We start from the raw sequence: 24,154 nt of genomic DNA, 5'->3' as shown, positions 1-24,154 counted from the left end.
GAAGTGTCCCCAGCTCCGCCTGCCAGAAGCGACAGAGGGAAGAAACCAAAACTCGATCGGTGAAAGGATGGAGAAAAAACCCGGTGAGAAACCAGGCTCAGTCGGGGAGACAGTTCTCCCCTTGTCAGACGAAACCAGTAGATCAGCTCCAGGCTGCAGGAATGTCAGACTGTGCAGAAGAATCATCTGTTTCCTGTGGTCTTGTCCAGGTGGTCTTTACAGGGGATTTGTATCTGCGGCTCATCTAGTTGTCACGGTCTCCGCTGTGTTTCTGGGCCATAGAGGTCCTTTCTAGGTGTTGATCCACCATCTTCTCTGGATACGGACTGGATCTGGTGGCTACGGTGACCTCGGAATAAGGGATTTCTTTAAAAGACTTTTTTTTTCATATAAGATTTTATCCAACTTTTCAGATAGAGGCATGAGAAAGAGATTGCCTTGATTGGGCTTTTGGTTATTGGTGGACTGAGAGGACTTTTTTGAGTTTTACTCCTCCCTTTTGGAGTAGGGGGGGGGTGCTGACGAAACACATGTGGGCAGGCATTGTCACCCTTGATGACCCTTGGCGAGCGTAGTAGTTTAACAGAGGCAGCGCACAGGCCCGAGGATTTGGAGACACAGCTCGAGTTTCTCTTCATTGTCGCATAAATCTTTCGCCTTTTACTAAAGATTTCCGTGGAGGGGAACTTTTGCGAGTGACCTGTATTTTTGGGTGCTCTGCTCACAGCAGAGCTACATCGAAATGTCAAGAGCAGAATCAGTTTGACCGTCCGGCAGCATGCTGCGAGAGGGCTTGCCACTGGTCATCGTCTGAATAGGCACTCTCTGCGTTTGACCACTTCGTGTTTATTTAGCCGGATGGGAAGGCAGCGCTTTCTTGTACGTGACGGGATGCAAATTCTTGAAGGCTCTCTTTAGTGACGGGTCCAAACAAAGATCTCATCTGCTCCTCTAGCCCTATCGGCGACTCGTGCACTTCGAGCCTTCTTAGTGACGGCGCAAGTTGCTGACTGCTGACTGCGTTGGTGGTATAGTGGTGAGCATAGCTGCCTTCCAAGCAGTTGACCCGGATTCGATTCCCGGCCAACGCATGTCCTTTGGCTCGGGCTGACGTCGAAGCAGAACTCCCTCTGTGACCTGTGCCTCCACCCAAAACTTTTGGATGGAATAATTTCGGATGGACCCATCATTAGCTGAAGTCGCATAACACTTGAAACACTACCCGTAGCAGGGGTCATTGTTTGGACTCTTTTTTTTTTTTTTTTTTTTTTTTTAATTGCGCTTTAAACAAAAAGTATTGTGTCAATGCAACTGAACAACATTTATTAGGAACACAGTGCGTCAAAAAGCAAAATGACAGTTAAAGGCATTTCGTTATTGAACTCTTTGATGACATCATTCAGCTAAGTTCAGTTTAAATAGTATCTGTGCAATAATTTGCAATCAAGTCAACGATATCGCTGTACATGAAGTGTCCCCAGCTCCGCCTGCCAGAAGCGACAGAGGGAAGAAACCAAAACTCGATCGGTGAAAGGATGGAGAAAAAACCCGGTGAGAAACCAGGCTCAGTCGGGGAGACAGTTCTCCCCTTGTCAGACGAAACCAGTAGATCAGCTCCAGGCTGCAGGAATGTCAGACTGTGCAGAAGAATCATCTGTTTCCTGTGGTCTTGTCCAGGTGGTCTTTACAGGGGATTTGTATCTGCGGCTCATCTAGTTGTCACGGTCTCCGCTGTGTTTCTGGGCCATAGAGGTCCTTTCTAGGTGTTGATCCACCATCTTCTCTGGATACGGACTGGATCCGGGTGACTGAAGCGGATACAGACTGGATCAATCAAGTCAACGATATCGCTGTACATGAAGTGTCCCCAGCTCCGCCTGCCAGAAGCGACAGAGGCAAGAAACCAAAACTCGATCGGTGAAAGGATGGAGAAAAAACCCGGTGAGAAACCAGGCTCAGTCGGGGAGACAGTTCTCCCCTTGTCAGACGAAACAGGTAGATTAGCTCCAGGCTGCAGGAATGTCAGACTGTGCAGAAGAATCATCTGTTTCCTGTGGTCTTGTCCAGGTGGTCTTTACAGGGGATTTGTATCTGCGGCTCATCTAGTTGTCACGGTCTCCGCTGTGTTTCTGGGCCATAGAGGTCCTTTCTAGGTGTTGATCCACCATCTTCTCTGGATACGGACTGGATCCGGGTGACTGAAGCGGATACAGACTGGATCTGGTGGCTACGGTGACCTCGGAATAAGGGATTTCTTTAAAAGACTTTTTTTTTCATATAAGATTTTATCCAACTTTTCAGATAGAGGCATGAGAAAGAGAGTGCCTTGATTGGGCTTTTGGTTATTATAGGCACTCTCTGCGTTTGACCACTTCGTGTTTATTTAGCCGGATGGGAAGGCAGCGCTTTCTTGTACGTGACGGGATGCAAATTCTTGAAGGCTCTCTTTAGTGACGGGTCCAAACAAAGATCTCATCTGCTCCTCTAGCCCTATCGGCGACTCGTGCACTTCGAGCCTTCTTAGTGACGGCGCAAGTTGCTGACTGCTGACTGCGTTGGTGGTATAGTGGTGAGCATAGCTGTCTTCCAAGCAGTTGACCCCGGATTCGATTCCCGGCCAACGCATATGCTTTGGCTCGGGCTGACGTCGAAGCAGAACTCCCTCTGTGACCTGTGCCTCCACCCAAAACTTTTGGATGGAATAATTTCGGATGGACCCATCATTAGCTGAAGTCGCATAACACTTGCAACACTACCGGTAGCAGGGGTCATTGTTTGGACTCTTTTTTTTTTTTTTTTTTTTTTAATTGCGCTTTAAACAAAAAGTATTGTGTCAATGCAACTGAACAACATTTATTAGGAACACAGTGCGTCAATAAAGCTACTGACTTCCGCCTGCGTTGGTGGTATAGTGGTGAGCATAGCTGCCTTCCAAGCAGTTGACCCGGGTTCGATTCCCGGCCAACGCATGTCCTTTGGCTCGGGCTGACGTCGAAGCAGAACTCCTTCTGTGACCTGCGACTCCAACCAAACTTTTTGGATGGATCATTCGGAAGACGAAAAGAACCAGCTCTCCCCGTCGGGGAATCGAACCCCGGTCTTCCGCGTGACAGGCGGAGATACTGTCCACTATACTAACGAGGAGCCGTGCATGCTGCCGTTTCCCCCCCAACTGACGGCACTGCACTGACATAACTAAACAATGCATGGCTTCTTCTGACGCAGACCCAGCCCTAGCACCGTAAAATTTCTGATGGACCCATCATTAGCTGAAGTCGCATAACACTTGGAACACTACCCGTAGCAGGGGTCATTGTTTGGACTCTTTTTTTTTTTTTTTTTTTTTTTTAAATTGCGCTTTAAACAAAAAGTATTGCGTCAATGCAACTGAACAACATTAATTAGGAACACAGTGCGTCAAAAAGCAAAATGACAGTTAAAGGCATTTCGTTATTGAACTCTTTGATGACATCATTCAGCTAAGTTCAGTTTAAATAGTATCTGTGCAATAATTTGCAATCAAGTCAACGATATCGCTGTACATGAAGTGTCCCCAGCTCCGCCTGCCAGAAGCGACAGAGGGAAGAAACCAAAACTCGATCGGTGAAAGGATGGAGAAAAAACCCGGTGAGAAACCAGGCTCAGTCGGGGAGACAGTTCTCCCCTTGTCAGACGAAACCAGTAGATCAGCTCCAGGCTGCAGGAATGTCAGACTGTGCAGAAGAATCATCTGTTTCCTGTGGTCTTGTCCAGGTGGTCTTTACAGGGGATTTGTATCTGCGGCTCATCTAGTTGTCACGGTCTCCGCTGTGTTTCTGGGCCATAGAGGTCCTTTCTAGGTGTTGATCCACCATCTTCTCTGGATACGGACTGGATCCGGGTGACTGAAGCGGATACAGACTGGATCAATCAAGTCAACGATATCGCTGTACATGAAGTGTCCCCAGCTCCGCCTGCCAGAAGCGACAGAGGCAAGAAACCAAAACTCGATCGGTGAAAGGATGGAGAAAAAACCCGGTGAGAAACCAGGCTCAGTCGGGGAGACAGTTCTCCCCTTGTCAGACGAAACAGGTAGATTAGCTCCAGGCTGCAGGAATGTCAGACTGTGCAGAAGAATCATCTGTTTCCTGTGGTCTTGTCCAGGTGGTCTTTACAGGGGATTTGTATCTGCGGCTCATCTAGTTGTCACGGTCTCCGCTGTGTTTCTGGGCCATAGAGGTCCTTTCTAGGTGTTGATCCACCATCTTCTCTGGATACGGACTGGATCCGGGTGACTGAAGCGGATACAGACTGGATCTGGTGGCTACGGTGACCTCGGAATAAGGGATTTCTTTAAAAGACTTTTTTTTTCATATAAGATTTTATCCAACTTTTCAGATAGAGGCATGAGAAAGAGAGTGCCTTGATTGGGCTTTTGGTTATTATAGGCACTCTCTGCGTTTGACCACTTCGTGTTTATTTAGCCGGATGGGAAGGCAGCGCTTTCTTGTACGTGACGGGATGCAAATTCTTGAAGGCTCTCTTTAGTGACGGGTCCAAACAAAGATCTCATCTGCTCCTCTAGCCCTATCGGCGACTCGTGCACTTCGAGCCTTCTTAGTGACGGCGCAAGTTGCTGACTGCTGACTGCGTTGGTGGTATAGTGGTGAGCATAGCTGTCTTCCAAGCAGTTGACCCCGGATTCGATTCCCGGCCAACGCATATGCTTTGGCTCGGGCTGACGTCGAAGCAGAACTCCCTCTGTGACCTGTGCCTCCACCCAAAACTTTTGGATGGAATAATTTCGGATGGACCCATCATTAGCTGAAGTCGCATAACACTTGCAACACTACCGGTAGCAGGGGTCATTGTTTGGACTCTTTTTTTTTTTTTTTTTTTTTTTTAATTGCGCTTTAAACAAAAAGTATTGTGTCAATGCAACTGAACAACATTTATTAGGAACACAGTGCGTCAATAAAGCTACTGACTTCCGCCTGCGTTGGTGGTATAGTGGTGAGCATAGCTGCCTTCCAAGCAGTTGACCCGGGTTCGATTCCCGGCCAACGCATGTCCTTTGGCTCGGGCTGACGTCGAAGCAGAACTCCTTCTGTGACCTGCGACTCCAACCAAACTTTTTGGATGGATCATTCGGAAGACGAAAAGAACCAGCTCTCCCCGTCGGGGAATCGAACCCCGGTCTTCCGCGTGACAGGCGGAGATACTGTCCACTATACTAACGAGGAGCCGTGCATGCTGCCGTTTCCCCCCCAACTGACGGCACTGCACTGACATAACTAAACAATGCATGGCTTCTTCTGACGCAGACCCAGCCCTAGCACCGTAAAATTTCTGATGGACCCATCATTAGCTGAAGTCGCATAACACTTGGAACACTACCCGTAGCAGGGGTCATTGTTTGGACTCTTTTTTTTTTTTTTTTTTTTTTTAAATTGCGCTTTAAACAAAAAGTATTGCGTCAATGCAACTGAACAACATTAATTAGGAACACAGTGCGTCAAAAAGCAAAATGACAGTTAAAGGCATTTCGTTATTGAACTCTTTGATGACATCATTCAGCTAAGTTCAGTTTAAATAGTATCTGTGCAATAATTTGCAATCAAGTCAACGATATCGCTGTACATGAAGTGTCCCCAGCTCCGCCTGCCAGAAGCGACAGAGGGAAGAAACCAAAACTCGATCGGTGAAAGGATGGAGAAAAAACCCGGTGAGAAACCAGGCTCAGTCGGGGAGACAGTTCTCCCCTTGTCAGACGAAACCAGTAGATCAGCTCCAGGCTGCAGGAATGTCAGACTGTGCAGAAGAATCATCTGTTTCCTGTGGTCTTGTCCAGGTGGTCTTTACAGGGGATTTGTATCTGCGGCTCATCTAGTTGTCACGGTCTCCGCTGTGTTTCTGGGCCATAGAGGTCCTTTCTAGGTGTTGATCCACCATCTTCTCTGGATACGGACTGGATCCGGGTGACTGAAGCGGATACAGACTGGATCAATCAAGTCAACGATATCGCTGTACATGAAGTGTCCCCAGCTCCGCCTGCCAGAAGCGACAGAGGCAAGAAACCAAAACTCGATCGGTGAAAGGATGGAGAAAAAACCCGGTGAGAAACCAGGCTCAGTCGGGGAGACAGTTCTCCCCTTGTCAGACGAAACAGGTAGATTAGCTCCAGGCTGCAGGAATGTCAGACTGTGCAGAAGAATCATCTGTTTCCTGTGGTCTTGTCCAGGTGGTCTTTACAGGGGATTTGTATCTGCGGCTCATCTAGTTGTCACGGTCTCCGCTGTGTTTCTGGGCCATAGAGGTCCTTTCTAGGTGTTGATCCACCATCTTCTCTGGATACGGACTGGATCCGGGTGACTGAAGCGGATACAGACTGGATCTGGTGGCTACGGTGACCTCGGAATAAGGGATTTCTTTAAAAGACTTTTTTTTTCATATAAGATTTTATCCAACTTTTCAGATAGAGGCATGAGAAAGAGAGTGCCTTGATTGGGCTTTTGGTTATTATAGGCACTCTCTGCGTTTGACCACTTCGTGTTTATTTAGCCGGATGGGAAGGCAGCGCTTTCTTGTACGTGACGGGATGCAAATTCTTGAAGGCTCTCTTTAGTGACGGGTCCAAACAAAGATCTCATCTGCTCCTCTAGCCCTATCGGCGACTCGTGCACTTCGAGCCTTCTTAGTGACGGCGCAAGTTGCTGACTGCTGACTGCGTTGGTGGTATAGTGGTGAGCATAGCTGTCTTCCAAGCAGTTGACCCCGGATTCGATTCCCGGCCAACGCATATGCTTTGGCTCGGGCTGACGTCGAAGCAGAACTCCCTCTGTGACCTGTGCCTCCACCCAAAACTTTTGGATGGAATAATTTCGGATGGACCCATCATTAGCTGAAGTCGCATAACACTTGCAACACTACCGGTAGCAGGGGTCATTGTTTGGACTCTTTTTTTTTTTTTTTTTTTTTTTAATTGCGCTTTAAACAAAAAGTATTGTGTCAATGCAACTGAACAACATTTATTAGGAACACAGTGCGTCAATAAAGCTACTGACTTCCGCCTGCGTTGGTGGTATAGTGGTGAGCATAGCTGCCTTCCAAGCAGTTGACCCGGGTTCGATTCCCGGCCAACGCATGTCCTTTGGCTCGGGCTGACGTCGAAGCAGAACTCCTTCTGTGACCTGCGACTCCAACCAAACTTTTTGGATGGATCATTCGGAAGACGAAAAGAACCAGCTCTCCCCGTCGGGGAATCGAACCCCGGTCTTCCGCGTGACAGGCGGAGATACTGTCCACTATACTAACGAGGAGCCGTGCATGCTGCCGTTTCCCCCCCAACTGACGGCACTGCACTGACATAACTAAACAATGCATGGCTTCTTCTGACGCAGACCCAGCCCTAGCACCGTAAAATTTCTGATGGACCCATCATTAGCTGAAGTCGCATAACACTTGGAACACTACCCGTAGCAGGGGTCATTGTTTGGACTCTTTTTTTTTTTTTTTTTTTTTTTAAATTGCGCTTTAAACAAAAAGTATTGCGTCAATGCAACTGAACAACATTAATTAGGAACACAGTGCGTCAAAAAGCAAAATGACAGTTAAAGGCATTTCGTTATTGAACTCTTTGATGACATCATTCAGCTAAGTTCAGTTTAAATAGTATCTGTGCAATAATTTGCAATCAAGTCAACGATATCGCTGTACATGAAGTGTCCCCAGCTCCGCCTGCCAGAAGCGACAGAGGGAAGAAACCAAAACTCGATCGGTGAAAGGATGGAGAAAAAACCCGGTGAGAAACCAGGCTCAGTCGGGGAGACAGTTCTCCCCTTGTCAGACGAAACCAGTAGATCAGCTCCAGGCTGCAGGAATGTCAGACTGTGCAGAAGAATCATCTGTTTCCTGTGGTCTTGTCCAGGTGGTCTTTACAGGGGATTTGTATCTGCGGCTCATCTAGTTGTCACGGTCTCCGCTGTGTTTCTGGGCCATAGAGGTCCTTTCTAGGTGTTGATCCACCATCTTCTCTGGATACGGACTGGATCTGGTGGCTACGGTGACCTCGGAATAAGGGATTTCTTTAAAAGACTTTTTTTTTCATATAAGATTTTATCCAACTTTTCAGATAGAGGCATGAGAAAGAGATTGCCTTGATTGGGCTTTTGGTTATTGGTGGACTGAGAGGACTTTTTTGAGTTTTACTCCTCCCTTTTGGAGTAGGGGGGGGGGGGTGCTGACGAAACACATGTGGGCAGGCATTGTCACCCTTGATGACCCTTGGCGAGCGTAGTAGTTTAACAGAGGCAGCGCACAGGCCCGAGGATTTGGAGACACAGCTCGAGTTTCTCTTCATTGTCGCATAAATCTTTCGCCTTTTACTAAAGATTTCCGTGGAGGGGAACTTTTGCGAGTGACCTGTATTTTTGGGTGCTCTGCTCACAGCAGAGCTACATCGAAATGTCAAGAGCAGAATCAGTTTGACCGTCCGGCAGCATGCTGCGAGAGGGCTTGCCACTGGTCATCGTCTGAATAGGCACTCTCTGCGTTTGACCACTTCGTGTTTATTTAGCCGGATGGGAAGGCAGCGCTTTCTTGTACGTGACGGGATGCAAATTCTTGAAGGCTCTCTTTAGTGACGGGTCCAAACAAAGATCTCATCTGCTCCTCTAGCCCTATCGGCGACTCGTGCACTTCGAGCCTTCTTAGTGACGGCGCAAGTTGCTGACTGCTGACTGCGTTGGTGGTATAGTGGTGAGCATAGCTGCCTTCCAAGCAGTTGACCCGGATTCGATTCCCGACCAACGCATGTCCTTTGGCTCGGGCTGACGTCGAAGCAGAACTCCCTCTGTGACCTGTGCCTCCACCCAAAACTTTTGGATGGAATAATTTCGGATGGACCCATCATTAGCTGAAGTCGCATAACACTTGCAACACTACCCGTAGCAGGGGTCATTGTTTGGACTCTTTTTTTTTTTTTTTTTTTTTTTTTAATTGCGCTTTAAACAAAAAGTATTGTGTCAATGCAACTGAACAACATTTATTAGGAACACAGTGCGTCAAAAAGCAAAATGACAGTTAAAGGCATTTCGTTATTGAACTCTTTGATGACATCATTCAGCTAAGTTCAGTTTAAATAGTATCTGTGCAATAATTTGCAATCAAGTCAACGATATCGCTGTACATGAAGTGTCCCCAGCTCCGCCTGCCAGAAGCGACAGAGGGAAGAAACCAAAACTCGATCGGTGAAAGGATGGAGAAAAAACCCGGTGAGAAACCAGGCTCAGTCGGGGAGACAGTTCTCCCCTTGTCAGACGAAACAGGTAGATTAGCTCCAGGCTGCAGGAATGTCAGACTGTGCAGAAGAATCATCTGTTTCCTGTGGTCTTGTCCAGGTGGTCTTTACAGGGGATTTGTATCTGCGGCTCATCTAGTTGTCACGGTCTCCGCTGTGTTTCTGGGCCATAGAGGTCCTTTCTAGGTGTTGATCCACCATCTTCTCTGGATACGGACTGGATCCGGGTGACTGAAGCGGATACAGACTGGATCAATCAAGTCAACGATATCGCTGTACATGAAGTGTCCCCAGCTCCGCCTGCCAGAAGCGACAGAGGCAAGAAACCAAAACTCGATCGGTGAAAGGATGGAGAAAAAACCCGGTGAGAAACCAGGCTCAGTCGGGGAGACAGTTCTCCCCTTGTCAGACGAAACAGGTAGATTAGCTCCAGGCTGCAGGAATGTCAGACTGTGCAGAAGAATCATCTGTTTCCTGTGGTCTTGTCCAGGTGGTCTTTACAGGGGATTTGTATCTGCGGCTCATCTAGTTGTCACGGTCTCCGCTGTGTTTCTGGGCCATAGAGGTCCTTTCTAGGTGTTGATCCACCATCTTCTCTGGATACGGACTGGATCCGGGTGACTGAAGCGGATACAGACTGGATCTGGTGGCTACGGTGACCTCGGAATAAGGGATTTCTTTAAAAGACTTTTTTTTTCATATAAGATTTTATCCAACTTTTCAGATAGAGGCATGAGAAAGAGATTGCCTTGATTGGGCTTTTGGTTATTATAGGCACTCTCTGCGTTTGACCACTTCGTGTTTATTTAGCCGGATGGGAAGGCAGCGCTTTCTTGTACGTGACGGGATGCAAATTCTTGAAGGCTCTCTTTAGTGACGGGTCCAAACAAAGATCTCATCTGCTCCTCTAGCCCTATCGGCGACTCGTGCACTTCGAGCCTTCTTAGTGACGGCGCAAGTTGCTGACTGCTGACTGCGTTGGTGGTATAGTGGTGAGCATAGCTGTCTTCCAAGCAGTTGACCCCGGATTCGATTCCCGGCCAACGCATATGCTTTGGCTCGGGCTGACGTCGAAGCAGAACTCCCTCTGTGACCTGTGCCTCCACCCAAAACTTTTGGATGGAATAATTTCGGATGGACCCATCATTAGCTGAAGTCGCATAACACTTGCAACACTACCGGTAGCAGGGGTCATTGTTTGGACTCTTTTTTTTTTTTTTTTTTTTTTTAATTGCGCTTTAAACAAAAAGTATTGTGTCAATGCAACTGAACAACATTTATTAGGAACACAGTGCGTCAATAAAGCTACTGACTTCCGCCTGCGTTGGTGGTATAGTGGTGAGCATAGCTGCCTTCCAAGCAGTTGACCCGGGTTCGATTCCCGGCCAACGCATGTCCTTTGGCTCGGGCTGACGTCGAAGCAGAACTCCTTCTGTGACCTGCGACTCCAACCAAACTTTTTGGATGGATCATTCGGAAGACGAAAAGAACCAGCTCTCCCCGTCGGGGAATCGAACCCCGGTCTTCCGCGTGACAGGCGGAGATACTGTCCACTATACTAACGAGGAGCCGTGCATGCTGCCGTTTCCCCCCCAACTGACGGCACTGCACTGACATAACTAAACAATGCATGGCTTCTTCTGACGCAGACCCAGCCCTAGCACCGTAAAATTTCTGATGGACCCATCATTAGCTGAAGTCGCATAACACTTGGAACACTACCCGTAGCAGGGGTCATTGTTTGGACTCTTTTTTTTTTTTTTTTTTTTTTTAAATTGCGCTTTAAACAAAAAGTATTGCGTCAATGCAACTGAACAACATTAATTAGGAACACAGTGCGTCAAAAAGCAAAATGACAGTTAAAGGCATTTCGTTATTGAACTCTTTGATGACATCATTCAGCTAAGTTCAGTTTAAATAGTATCTGTGCAATAATTTGCAATCAAGTCAACGATATCGCTGTACATGAAGTGTCCCCAGCTCCGCCTGCCAGAAGCGACAGAGGGAAGAAACCAAAACTCGATCGGTGAAAGGATGGAGAAAAAACCCGGTGAGAAACCAGGCTCAGTCGGGGAGACAGTTCTCCCCTTGTCAGACGAAACCAGTAGATCAGCTCCAGGCTGCAGGAATGTCAGACTGTGCAGAAGAATCATCTGTTTCCTGTGGTCTTGTCCAGGTGGTCTTTACAGGGGATTTGTATCTGCGGCTCATCTAGTTGTCACGGTCTCCGCTGTGTTTCTGGGCCATAGAGGTCCTTTCTAGGTGTTGATCCACCATCTTCTCTGGATACGGACTGGATCTGGTGGCTACGGTGACCTCGGAATAAGGGATTTCTTTAAAAGACTTTTTTTTTCATATAAGATTTTATCCAACTTTTCAGATAGAGGCATGAGAAAGAGATTGCCTTGATTGGGCTTTTGGTTATTGGTGGACTGAGAGGACTTTTTTGAGTTTTACTCCTCCCTTTTGGAGTAGGGGGGGGGGGGTGCTGACGAAACACATGTGGGCAGGCATTGTCACCCTTGATGACCCTTGGCGAGCGTAGTAGTTTAACAGAGGCAGCGCACAGGCCCGAGGATTTGGAGACACAGCTCGAGTTTCTCTTCATTGTCGCATAAATCTTTCGCCTTTTACTAAAGATTTCCGTGGAGGGGAACTTTTGCGAGTGACCTGTATTTTTGGGTGCTCTGCTCACAGCAGAGCTACATCGAAATGTCAAGAGCAGAATCAGTTTGACCGTCCGGCAGCATGCTGCGAGAGGGCTTGCCACTGGTCATCGTCTGAATAGGCACTCTCTGCGTTTGACCACTTCGTGTTTATTTAGCCGGATGGGAAGGCAGCGCTTTCTTGTACGTGACGGGATGCAAATTCTTGAAGGCTCTCTTTAGTGACGGGTCCAAACAAAGATCTCATCTGCTCCTCTAGCCCTATCGGCGACTCGTGCACTTCGAGCCTTCTTAGTGACGGCGCAAGTTGCTGACTGCTGACTGCGTTGGTGGTATAGTGGTGAGCATAGCTGCCTTCCAAGCAGTTGACCCGGATTCGATTCCCGGCCAACGCATGTCCTTTGGCTCGGGCTGACGTCGAAGCAGAACTCCCTCTGTGACCTGTGCCTCCACCCAAAACTTTTGGATGGAATAATTTCGGATGGACCCATCATTAGCTGAAGTCGCATAACACTTGCAACACTACCCGTAGCAGGGGTCATTGTTTGGACTCTTTTTTTTTTTTTTTTTTTTTTTTTAATTGCGCTTTAAACAAAAAGTATTGTGTCAATGCAACTGAACAACATTTATTAGGAACACAGTGCGTCAAAAAGCAAAATGACAGTTAAAGGCATTTCGTTATTGAACTCTTTGATGACATCATTCAGCTAAGTTCAGTTTAAATAGTATCTGTGCAATAATTTGCAATCAAGTCAACGATATCGCTGTACATGAAGTGTCCCCAGCTCCGCCTGCCAGAAGCGACAGAGGGAAGAAACCAAAACTCGATCGGTGAAAGGATGGAGAAAAAACCCGGTGAGAAACCAGGCTCAGTCGGGGAGACAGTTCTCCCCTTGTCAGACGAAACAGGTAGATTAGCTCCAGGCTGCAGGAATGTCAGACTGTGCAGAAGAATCATCTGTTTCCTGTGGTCTTGTCCAGGTGGTCTTTACAGGGGATTTGTATCTGCGGCTCATCTAGTTGTCACGGTCTCCGCTGTGTTTCTGGGCCATAGAGGTCCTTTCTAGGTGTTGATCCACCATCTTCTCTGGATACGGACTGGATCCGGGTGACTGAAGCGGATACAGACTGGATCAATCAAGTCAACGATATCGCTGTACATGAAGTGTCCCCAGCTCCGCCTGCCAGAAGCGACAGAGGCAAGAAACCAAAACTCGATCGGTGAAAGGATGGAGAAAAAACCCGGTGAGAAACCAGGCTCAGTCGGGGAGACAGTTATCCCCTTGTCAGACGAAACAGGTAGATTAGCTCCAGGCTGCAGGAATGTCAGACTGTGCAGAAGAATCATCTGTTTCCTGTGGTCTTGTCCAGGTGGTCTTTACAGGGGATTTGTATCTGCGGCTCATCTAGTTGTCACGGTCTCCGCTGTGTTTCTGGGCCATAGAGGTCCTTTCTAGGTGTTGATCCACCATCTTCTCTGGATACGGACTGGATCCGGGTGACTGAAGCGGATACAGACTGGATCTGGTGGCTACGGTGACCTCGGAATAAGGGATTTCTTTAAAAGACTTTTTTTTTCATATAAGATTTTATCCAACTTTTCAGATAGAGGCATGAGAAAGAGATTGCCTTGATTGGGCTTTTGGTTATTATAGGCACTCTCTGCGTTTGACCACTTCGTGTTTATTTAGCCGGATGGGAAGGCAGCGCTTTCTTGTACGTGACGGGATGCAAATTCTTGAAGGCTCTCTTTAGTGACGGGTCCAAACAAAGATCTCATCTGCTCCTCTAGCCCTATCGGCGACTCGTGCACTTCGAGCCTTCTTAGTGACGGCGCAAGTTGCTGACTGCTGACTGCGTTGGTGGTATAGTGGTGAGCATAGCTGTCTTCCAAGCAGTTGACCCCGGATTCGATTCCTGGCCAACGCATATGCTTTGGCTCGGGCTGACGTCGAAGCAGAACTCCCTCTGTGACCTGTGCCTCCACCCAAAACTTTGGATGGAATAATTTCGGATGGACCCATCATTAGCTGAAGTCGCATAACACTTGCAACACTACCGGTAGCAGGGGTCATTGTTTGGACTCTTTTTTTTTTTTTTTTTTTTTTTAATTGCGCTTTAAACAAAAAGTATTGTGTCAATGCAACTGAACAACATTTATTAGGAACACAGTGCGTCAATAAAGCTACTGACTTCCGCCTGCGTTGGTGGTATAGTGGTGAGCATAGCTGCCTTCCAAGCAGTTGACCCGGGTTCGATTCCCGGCCAACGCATGTCCTTTGGCTCGGGCTGACGTCGAAGCAGAACTCCTTCTGTGACCTGCGACTCCAACCAAACTTTTTGGATGGATCATTCGGAAGACGAAAAGAACCAGCTCTCCCCGTCGGGGAATCGAACCCCGGTCTTCCGCGTGACAGGCGGAGATACTGTCCACTATACTAACGAGGAGCCGTGCATGCTGCCGTTTCCCCCCCAACTGACGGCACTGCACTGACATAACTAAACAATGCATGGCTTCTTCTGACGCAGACCCAGCCCTAGCACCGTAAAATTTCTGATGGACCCATCATTAGCTGAAGTCGCATAACACTTGGAACACTACCCGTAGCAGGGGTCATTGTTTGGACTCTTTTTTTTTTTTTTTTTTTTTTTTAAATTGCGCTTTAAACAAAAAGTATTGCGTCAATGCAACTGAACAACATTAATTAGGAACACAGTGCGTCAAAAAGCAAAATGACAGTTAAAGGCATTTCGTTATTGAACTCTTTGATGACATCATTCAGCTAAGTTCAGTTTAAATAGTATCTGTGCAATAATTTGCAATCAAGTCAACGATATCGCTGTACATGAAGTGTCCCCAGCTCCGCCTGCCAGAAGCGACAGAGGGAAGAAACCAAAACTCGATCGGTGAAAGGATGGAGAAAAAACCCGGTGAGAAACCAGGCTCAGTCGGGGAGACAGTTCTCCCCTTGTCAGACGAAACCAGTAGATCAGCTCCAGGCTGCAGGAATGTCAGACTGTGCAGAAGAATCATCTGTTTCCTGTGGTCTTGTCCAGGTGGTCTTTACAGGGGATTTGTATCTGCGGCTCATCTAGTTGTCACGGTCTCCGCTGTGTTTCTGGGCCATAGAGGTCCTTTCTAGGTGTTGATCCACCATCTTCTCTGGATACGGACTGGATCCGGGTGACTGAAGCGGATACAGACTGGATCAATCAAGTCAACGATATCGCTGTACATGAAGTGTCCCCAGCTCCGCCTGCCAGAAGCGACAGAGGCAAGAAACCAAAACTCGATCGGTGAAAGGATGGAGAAAAAACCCGGTGAGAAACCAGGCTCAGTCGGGGAGACAGTTCTCCCCTTGTCAGACGAAACAGGTAGATTAGCTCCAGGCTGCAGGAATGTCAGACTGTGCAGAAGAATCATCTGTTTCCTGTGGTCTTGTCCAGGTGGTCTTTACAGGGGATTTGTATCTGCGGCTCATCTAGTTGTCACGGTCTCCGCTGTGTTTCTGGGCCATAGAGGTCCTTTCTAGGTGTTGATCCACCATCTTCTCTGGATACGGACTGGATCCGGGTGACTGAAGCGGATACAGACTGGATCTGGTGGCTACGGTGACCTCGGAATAAGGGATTTCTTTAAAAGACTTTTTTTTTCATATAAGATTTTATCCAACTTTTCAGATAGAGGCATGAGAAAGAGATTGCCTTGATTGGGCTTTTGGTTATTATAGGCACTCTCTGCGTTTGACCACTTCGTGTTTATTTAGCCGGATGGGAAGGCAGCGCTTTCTTGTACGTGACGGGATGCAAATTCTTGAAGGCTCTCTTTAGTGACGGGTCCAAACAAAGATCTCATCTGCTCCTCTAGCCCTATCGGCGACTCGTGCACTTCGAGCCTTCTTAGTGACGGCGCAAGTTGCTGACTGCTGACTGCGTTGGTGGTATAGTGGTGAGCATAGCTGTCTTCCAAGCAGTTGACCCCGGATTCGATTCCCGGCCAACGCATATGCTTTGGCTCGGGCTGACGTCGAAGCAGAACTCCCTCTGTGACCTGTGCCTCCACCCAAAACTTTTGGATGGAATAATTTCGGATGGACCCATCATTAGCTGAAGTCGCATAACACTTGCAACACTACCGGTAGCAGGGGTCATTGTTTGGACTCTTTTTTTTTTTTTTTTTTTTTTTAATTGCGCTTTAAACAAAAAGTATTGTGTCAATGCAACTGAACAACATTTATTAGGAACACAGTGCGTCAATAAAGCTACTGACTTCCGCCTGCGTTGGTGGTATAGTGGTGAGCATAGCTGCCTTCCAAGCAGTTGACCCGGGTTCGATTCCCGGCCAACGCATGTCCTTTGGCTCGGGCTGACGTCGAAGCAGAACTCCTTCTGTGACCTGCGACTCCAACCAAACTTTTTGGATGGATCTTTCGGAAGACAAAAATAACCAGCTCTCCCCGTCGGGGAATCGAACCCCGGTCTTCCGCGTGACAGGCGGAGATACTGTCCACTATACTAACGAGGAGCCGTGCATGCTGCCGTTTCCCCCCCAACTGACGGCACTGCACTGACATAACTAAACAATGCATGGCTTCTTCTGACGCAGACCCAGCCCTAGCACCGTAAAATTTCTGATGGACCCATCATTAGCTGAAGTCGCATAACACTTGGAACACTACCCGTAGCAGGGGTCATTGTTTGGACTCTTTTTTTTTTTTTTTTTTTTTTTTAAATTGCGCTTTAAACAAAAAGTATTGCGTCAATGCAACTGAACAACATTAATTAGGAACACAGTGCGTCAAAAAGCAAAATGACAGTTAAAGGCATTTCGTTATTGAACTCTTTGATGACATCATTCAGCTAAGTTCAGTTTAAATAGTATCTGTGCAATAATTTGCAATCAAGTCAACGATATCGCTGTACATGAAGTGTCCCCAGCTCCGCCTGCCAGAAGCGACAGAGGGAAGAAACCAAAACTCGATCGGTGAAAGGATGGAGAAAAAACCCGGTGAGAAACCAGGCTCAGTCGGGGAGACAGTTCTCCCCTTGTCAGACGAAACCAGTAGATCAGCTCCAGGCTGCAGGAATGTCAGACTGTGCAGAAGAATCATCTGTTTCCTGTGGTCTTGTCCAGGTGGTCTTTACAGGGGATTTGTATCTGCGGCTCATCTAGTTGTCACGGTCTCCGCTGTGTTTCTGGGCCATAGAGGTCCTTTCTAGGTGTTGATCCACCATCTTCTCTGGATAAGGACTGGATCTGGTGGCTACGGTGACCTCGGAATAAGGGATTTCTTTAAAAGACTTTTTTTTTCATATAAGATTTTATCCAACTTTTCAGATAGAGGCATGAGAAAGAGATTGCCTTGATTGGGCTTTTGGTTATTGGTGGACTGAGAGGACTTTTTTGAGTTTTACTCCTCCCTTTTGGAGTAGGGGGGGGGGTGCTGACGAAACACATGTGGGCAGGCATTGTCACCCTTGATGACCCTTGGCGAGCGTAGTAGTTTAACAGAGGCAGCGCACAGGCCCGAGGGTTTGGAGACACAGCTCGAGTTTCTCTTCATTGTCGCATAAATCTTTCGCCTTTTACTAAAGATTTCCGTGGAGGGGAACTTTTGCGAGTGACCTGTATTTTTGGGTGCTCTGCTCACAGCAGAGCTACATCGAAATGTCAAGAGCAGAATCAGTTTGACCGTCCGGCAGCATGCTGCGAGAGGGCTTGCCACTGGTCATCATCTGAATAGGCACTCTCTGCGTTTGACCACTTCGTGTTTATTTAGCCGGATGGGAAGGCAGCGCTTTCTTGTACGTGACGGGATGCAAATTCTTGAAGGCTCTCTTTAGTGACGGGTCCAAACAAAGATCTCATCTGCTCCTCTAGCCCTATCGGCGACTCGTGCACTTCGAGCCTTCTTAGTGACGGCGCAAGTTGCTGACTGCTGACTGCGTTGGTGGTATAGTGGTGAGCATAGCTGCCTTCCAAGCAGTTGACCCGGATTCGATTCCCGGCCAACGCATGTCCTTTGGCTCGGGCTGACGTCGAAGCAGAACTCCCTCTGTGACCTGTGCCTCCACCCAAAACTTTTGGATGGAATAATTTCTGATGGACCCGTCATTAGCTGAAGTCGCATAACACTTGGAACACTACCCGTAGCAGGGGTCATTGTTTGGACTCTTTTTTTTTTTTTTTTTTTTTTAAATTGCGCTTTAAACAAAAAGTATTGCGTCAATGCAACTGAACAACATTAATTAGGAACACAGTGCGTCAAAAAGCAAAATGACAGTTAAAGGCATTTCGTTATTGAACTCTTTGATGACATCATTCAGCTAAGTTCAGTTTAAATAGTATCTGTGCAATAATTTGCAATCAAGTCAACGATATCGCTGTACATGAAGTGTCCCCAGCTCCGCCTGCCAGAAGCGACAGAGGGAAGAAACCAAAACTCGATCGGTGAAAGGATGGAGAAAAAACCCGGTGAGAAACCAGGCTCAGTCGGGGAGACAGTTCTCCCCTTGTCAGACGAAACAGGTAGATTAGCTCCAGGCTGCAGGAATGTCAGACTGTGCAGAAGAATCATCTGTTTCCTGTGGTCTTGTCCAGGTGGTCTTTACAGGGGATTTGTATCTGCGGCTCATCTAGTTGTCACGGTCTCCGCTGTGTTTCTGGGCCATAGAGGTCCTTTCTAGGTGTTGATCCACCATCTTCTCTGGATACGGACTGGATCCGGGTGACTGAAGCGGATACAGACTGGATCTGGTGGCTACGGTGACCTCGGAATAAGGGATTTCTTTAAAAGACTTTTTTTTTCATATAAGATTTTATCCAACTTTTCAGATAGAGGCATGAGAAAGAGATTGCCTTGATTGGGCTTTTGGTTATTATAGGCACTCTCTGCGTTTGACCACTTCGTGTTTATTTAGCCGGATGGGAAGGCAGCGCTTTCTTGTACGTGACGGGATGCAAATTCTTGAAGGCTCTCTTTAGTGACGGGTCCAAACAAAGATCTCATCTGCTCCTCTAGCCCTATCGGCGACTCGTGCACTTCGAGCCTTCTTAGTGACGGCGCAAGTTGCTGACTGCTGACTGCGTTGGTGGTATAGTGGTGAGCATAGCTGTCTTCCAAGCAGTTGACCCCGGATTCGATTCCCGGCCAACGCATATGCTTTGGCTCGGGCTGACGTCGAAGCAGAACTCCCTCTGTGACCTGTGCCTCCACCCAAAACTTTTGGATGGAATAATTTCGGATGGACCCATCATTAGCTGAAGTCGCATAACACTTGCAACACTACCGGTAGCAGGGGTCATTGTTTGGACTCTTTTTTTTTTTTTTTTTTTTTTTAATTGCGCTTTAAACAAAAAGTATTGTGTCAATGCAACTGAACAACATTTATTAGGAACACAGTGCGTCAATAAAGCTACTGACTTCCGCCTGCGTTGGTGGTATAGTGGTGAGCATAGCTGCCTTCCAAGCAGTTGACCCGGGTTCGATTCCCGGCCAACGCATGTCCTTTGGCTCGGGCTGACGTCGAAGCAGAACTCCTTCTGTGACCTGCGACTCCAACCAAACTTTTTGGATGGATCATTCGGAAGACGAAAAGAACCAGCTCTCCCCGTCGGGGAATCGAACCCCGGTCTTCCGCGTGACAGGCGGAGATACTGTCCACTATACTAACGAGGAGCCGTGCATGCTGCCGTTTCCCCCCCAACTGACGGCACTGCACTGACATAACTAAACAATGCATGGCTTCTTCTGACGCAGACCCAGCCCTAGCACCGTAAAATTTCTGATGGACCCATCATTAGCTGAAGTCGCATAACACTTGGAACACTACCCGTAGCAGGGGTCATTGTTTGGACTCTTTTTTTTTTTTTTTTTTTTTTTTTAAATTGCGCTTTAAACAAAAAGTATTGCGTCAATGCAACTGAACAACATTAATTAGGAACACAGTGCGTCAAAAAGCAAAATGACAGTTAAAGGCATTTCGTTATTGAACTCTTTGATGACATCATTCAGCTAAGTTCAGTTTAAATAGTATCTGTGCAATAATTTGCAATCAAGTCAACGATATCGCTGTACATGAAGTGTCCCCAGCTCCGCCTGCCAGAAGCGACAGAGGGAAGAAACCAAAACTCGATCGGTGAAAGGATGGAGAAAAAACCCGGTGAGAAACCAGGCTCAGTCGGGGAGACAGTTCTCCCCTTGTCAGACGAAACCAGTAGATCAGCTCCAGGCTGCAGGAATGTCAGACTGTGCAGAAGAATCATCTGTTTCCTGTGGTCTTGTCCAGGTGGTCTTTACATGGGATTTGTATCTGCGGCTCATCTAGTTGTCACGGTCTCCGCTGTGTTTCTGGGCCATAGAGGTCCTTTCTAGGTGTTGATCCACCATCTTCTCTGGATACGGACTGGATCCGGGTGACTGAAGCGGATACAGACTGGATCAATCAAGTCAACGATATCGCTGTACATGAAGTGTCCCCAGCTCCGCCTGCCAGAAGCGACAGAGGCAAGAAACCAAAACTCGATCGGTGAAAGGATGGAGAAAAAACCCGGTGAGAAACCAGGCTCAGTCGGGGAGACAGTTCTCCCCTTGTCAGACGAAACAGGTAGATTAGCTCCAGGCTGCAGGAATGTCAGACTGTGCAGAAGAATCATCTGTTTCCTGTGGTCTTGTCCAGGTGGTCTTTACAGGGGATTTGTATCTGCGGCTCATCTAGTTGTCACGGTCTCCGCTGTGTTTCTGGGCCATAGAGGTCCTTTCTAGGTGTTGATCCACCATCTTCTCTGGATACGGACTGGATCCGGGTGACTGAAGCGGATACAGACTGGATCTGGTGGCTACGGTGACCTCGGAATAAGGGATTTCTTTAAAAGACTTTTTTTTTCATATAAGATTTTATCCAACTTTTCAGATAGAGGCATGAGAAAGAGATTGCCTTGATTGGGCTTTTGGTTATTATAGGCACTCTCTGCGTTTGACCACTTCGTGTTTATTTAGCCGGATGGGAAGGCAGCGCTTTCTTGTACGTGACGGGATGCAAATTCTTGAAGGCTCTCTTTAGTGACGGGTCCAAACAAAGATCTCATCTGCTCCTCTAGCCCTATCGGCGACTCGTGCACTTCGAGCCTTCTTAGTGACGGCGCAAGTTGCTGACTGCTGACTGCGTTGGTGGTATAGTGGTGAGCATAGCTGTCTTCCAAGCAGTTGACCCCGGATTCGATTCCCGGCCAACGCATATGCTTTGGCTCGGGCTGACGTCGAAGCAGAACTCCCTCTGTGACCTGTGCCTCCACCCAAAACTTTTGGATGGAATAATTTCGGATGGACCCATCATTAGCTGAAGTCGCATAACACTTGCAACACTACCGGTAGCAGGGGTCATTGTTTGGACTCTTTTTTTTTTTTTTTTTTTTTTTTAATTGCGCTTTAAACAAAAAGTATTGTGTCAATGCAACTGAACAACATTTATTAGGAACACAGTGCGTCAATAAAGCTACTGACTTCCGCCTGCGTTGGTGGTATAGTGGTGAGCATAGCTGCCTTCCAAGCAGTTGACCCGGGTTCGATTCCCGGCCAACGCATGTCCTTTGGCTCGGGCTGACGTCGAAGCAGAACTCCTTCTGTGACCTGCGACTCCAACCAAACTTTTTGGATGGATCATTCGGAAGACGAAAATAACCAGCTCTCCCCGTCGGGGAATCGAACCCCGGTCTTCCGCGTGACAGGCGGAGATACTGTCCACTATACTAACGAGGAGCCGTGCATGCTGCCGTTTCCCCCCCAACTGACGGCACTGCACTGACATAACTAAACAATGCATGGCTTCTTCTGACGCAGACCCAGCCCTAGCACCGTAAAATTTCTGATGGACCCATCATTAGCTGAAGTCGCATAACACTTGGAACACTACCCGTAGCAGGGGTCATTGTTTGGACTCTTTTTTTTTTTTTTTTTTTTTTTTAAATTGCGCTTTAAACAAAAAGTATTGCGTCAATGCAACTGAACAACATTAATTAGGAACACAGTGCGTCAAAAAGCAAAATGACAGTTAAAGGCATTTCGTTATTGAACTCTTTGATGACATCATTCAGCTAAGTTCAGTTTAAATAGTATCTGTGCAATAATTTGCAATCAAGTCAACGATATCGCTGTACATGAAGTGTCCCCAGCTCCGCCTGCCAGAAGCGACAGAGGGAAGAAACCAAAACTCGATCGGTGAAAGGATGGAGAAAAAACCCGGTGAGAAACCAGGCTCAGTCGGGGAGACAGTTCTCCCCTTGTCAGACGAAACCAGTAGATCAGCTCCAGGCTGCAGGAATGTCAGACTGTGCAGAAGAATCATCTGTTTCCTGTGGTCTTGTCCAGGTGGTCTTTACAGGGGATTTGTATCTGCGGCTCATCTAGTTGTCACGGTCTCCGCTGTGTTTCTGGGCCATAGAGGTCCTTTCTAGGTGTTGATCCACCATCTTCTCTGGATACGGACTGGATCTGGTGGCTACGGTGACCTCGGAATAAGGGATTTCTTTAAAAGACTTTTTTTTTCATATAAGATTTTATCCAACTTTTCAGATAGAGGCATGAGAAAGAGATTGCCTTGATTGGGCTTTTGGTTATTGGTGGACTGAGAGGACTTTTTTGAGTTTTACTCCTCCCTTTTGGAGTAGGGGGGGGGGGTGCTGACGAAACACATGTGGGCAGGCATTGTCACCCTTGATGACCCTTGGCGAGCGTAGTAGTTTAACAGAGGCAGCGCACAGGCCCGAGGGTTTGGAGACACAGCTCGAGTTTCTCTTCATTGTCGCATAAATCTTTCGCCTTTTACTAAAGATTTCCGTGGAGGGGAACTTTTGCGAGTGACCTGTATTTTTGGGTGCTCTGCTCACAGCAGAGCTACATCGAAATGTCAAGAGCAGAATCAGTTTGACCGTCCGGCAGCATGCTGCGAGAGGGCTTGCCACTGGTCATCATCTGAATAGGCACTCTCTGCGTTTGACCACTTCGTGTTTATTTAGCCGGATGGGAAGGCAGCGCTTTCTTGTACGTGACGGGATGCAAATTCTTGAAGGCTCTCTTTAGTGACGGGTCCAAACAAAGATCTCATCTGCTCCTCTAGCCCTATCGGCGACTCGTGCACTTCGAGCCTTCTTAGTGACGGCGCAAGTTGCTGACTGCTGACTGCGTTGGTGGTATAGTGGTGAGCATAGCTGCCTTCCAAGCAGTTGACCCGGATTCGATTCCCGGCCAACGCATGTCCTTTGGCTCGGGCTGACGTCGAAGCAGAACTCCCTCTGTGACCTGTGCCTCCACCCAAAACTTTTGGATGGAATAATTTCTGATGGACCCGTCATTAGCTGAAGTCGCATAACACTTGGAACACTACCCGTAGCAGGGGTCATTGTTTGGACTCTTTTTTTTTTTTTTTTTTTTTTAAATTGCGCTTTAAACAAAAAGTATTGCGTCAATGCAACTGAACAACATTAATTAGGAACACAGTGCGTCAAAAAGCAAAATGACAGTTAAAGGCATTTCGTTATTGAACTCTTTGATGACATCATTCAGCTAAGTTCAGTTTAAATAGTATCTGTGCAATAATTTGCAATCAAGTCAACGATATCGCTGTACATGAAGTGTCCCCAGCTCCGCCTGCCAGAAGCGACAGAGGGAAGAAACCAAAACTCGATCGGTGAAAGGATGGAGAAAAAACCCGGTGAGAAACCAGGCTCAGTCGGGGAGACAGTTCTCCCCTTGTCAGACGAAACAGGTAGATTAGCTCCAGGCTGCAGGAATGTCAGACTGTGCAGAAGAATCATCTGTTTCCTGTGGTCTTGTCCAGGTGGTCTTTACAGGGGATTTGTATCTGCGGCTCATCTAGTTGTCACGGTCTCCGCTGTGTTTCTGGGCCATAGAGGTCCTTTCTAGGTGTTGATCCACCATCTTCTCTGGATACGGACTGGATCCGGGTGACTGAAGCGGATACAGACTGGATCTGGTGGCTACGGTGACCTCGGAATAAGGGATTTCTTTAAAAGACTTTTTTTTTCATATAAGATTTTATCCAACTTTTCAGATAGAGGCATGAGAAAGAGATTGCCTTGATTGGGCTTTTGGTTATTATAGGCACTCTCTGCGTTTGACCACTTCGTGTTTATTTAGCCGGATGGGAAGGCAGCGCTTTCTTGTACGTGACGGGATGCAAATTCTTGAAGGCT

General features: G+C 47.5%; 5 non-coding genes across 5 annotated transcripts; all 5 read left to right on the top strand.

The window, feature by feature from the left end:
- Window positions 1–619: 619 nt before the first annotated feature.
- Window positions 620–734, top strand: LOC127980658 (U5 spliceosomal RNA). Its single transcript, XR_008159671.1, has one exon. It is a non-coding gene; the product is annotated as a U5 spliceosomal RNA (small nuclear RNA).
- A 7,585-nt stretch (window positions 735–8,319) lies between these two features.
- On the top strand, window positions 8,320–8,434 carry LOC127980657 (U5 spliceosomal RNA). Its single transcript, XR_008159670.1, has one exon. It is a non-coding gene; the product is annotated as a U5 spliceosomal RNA (small nuclear RNA).
- Window positions 8,435–11,866: 3,432 nt separating this feature from the next.
- LOC127980655 (U5 spliceosomal RNA) lies at window positions 11,867–11,981 on the top strand. The gene has a single exon (XR_008159669.1). It is a non-coding gene; the product is annotated as a U5 spliceosomal RNA (small nuclear RNA).
- Window positions 11,982–17,488: 5,507 nt separating this feature from the next.
- On the top strand, window positions 17,489–17,603 carry LOC127980653 (U5 spliceosomal RNA). The gene has a single exon (XR_008159667.1). It is a non-coding gene; the product is annotated as a U5 spliceosomal RNA (small nuclear RNA).
- Window positions 17,604–22,722: 5,119 nt separating this feature from the next.
- Window positions 22,723–22,837, top strand: LOC127980652 (U5 spliceosomal RNA). Its single transcript, XR_008159666.1, has one exon. It is a non-coding gene; the product is annotated as a U5 spliceosomal RNA (small nuclear RNA).
- Window positions 22,838–24,154: the final 1,317 nt, after the last annotated feature.

This window comes from Carassius gibelio, chromosome B19 (assembly GCF_023724105.1).
Source record: "Carassius gibelio isolate Cgi1373 ecotype wild population from Czech Republic chromosome B19, carGib1.2-hapl.c, whole genome shotgun sequence".
Lineage (NCBI taxonomy): Eukaryota > Metazoa > Chordata > Actinopteri > Cypriniformes > Cyprinidae > Carassius > Carassius gibelio.
Note: the sequence above shows the minus strand (reverse complement) of the source record. Positions and strands in the feature narration are given on the sequence as shown.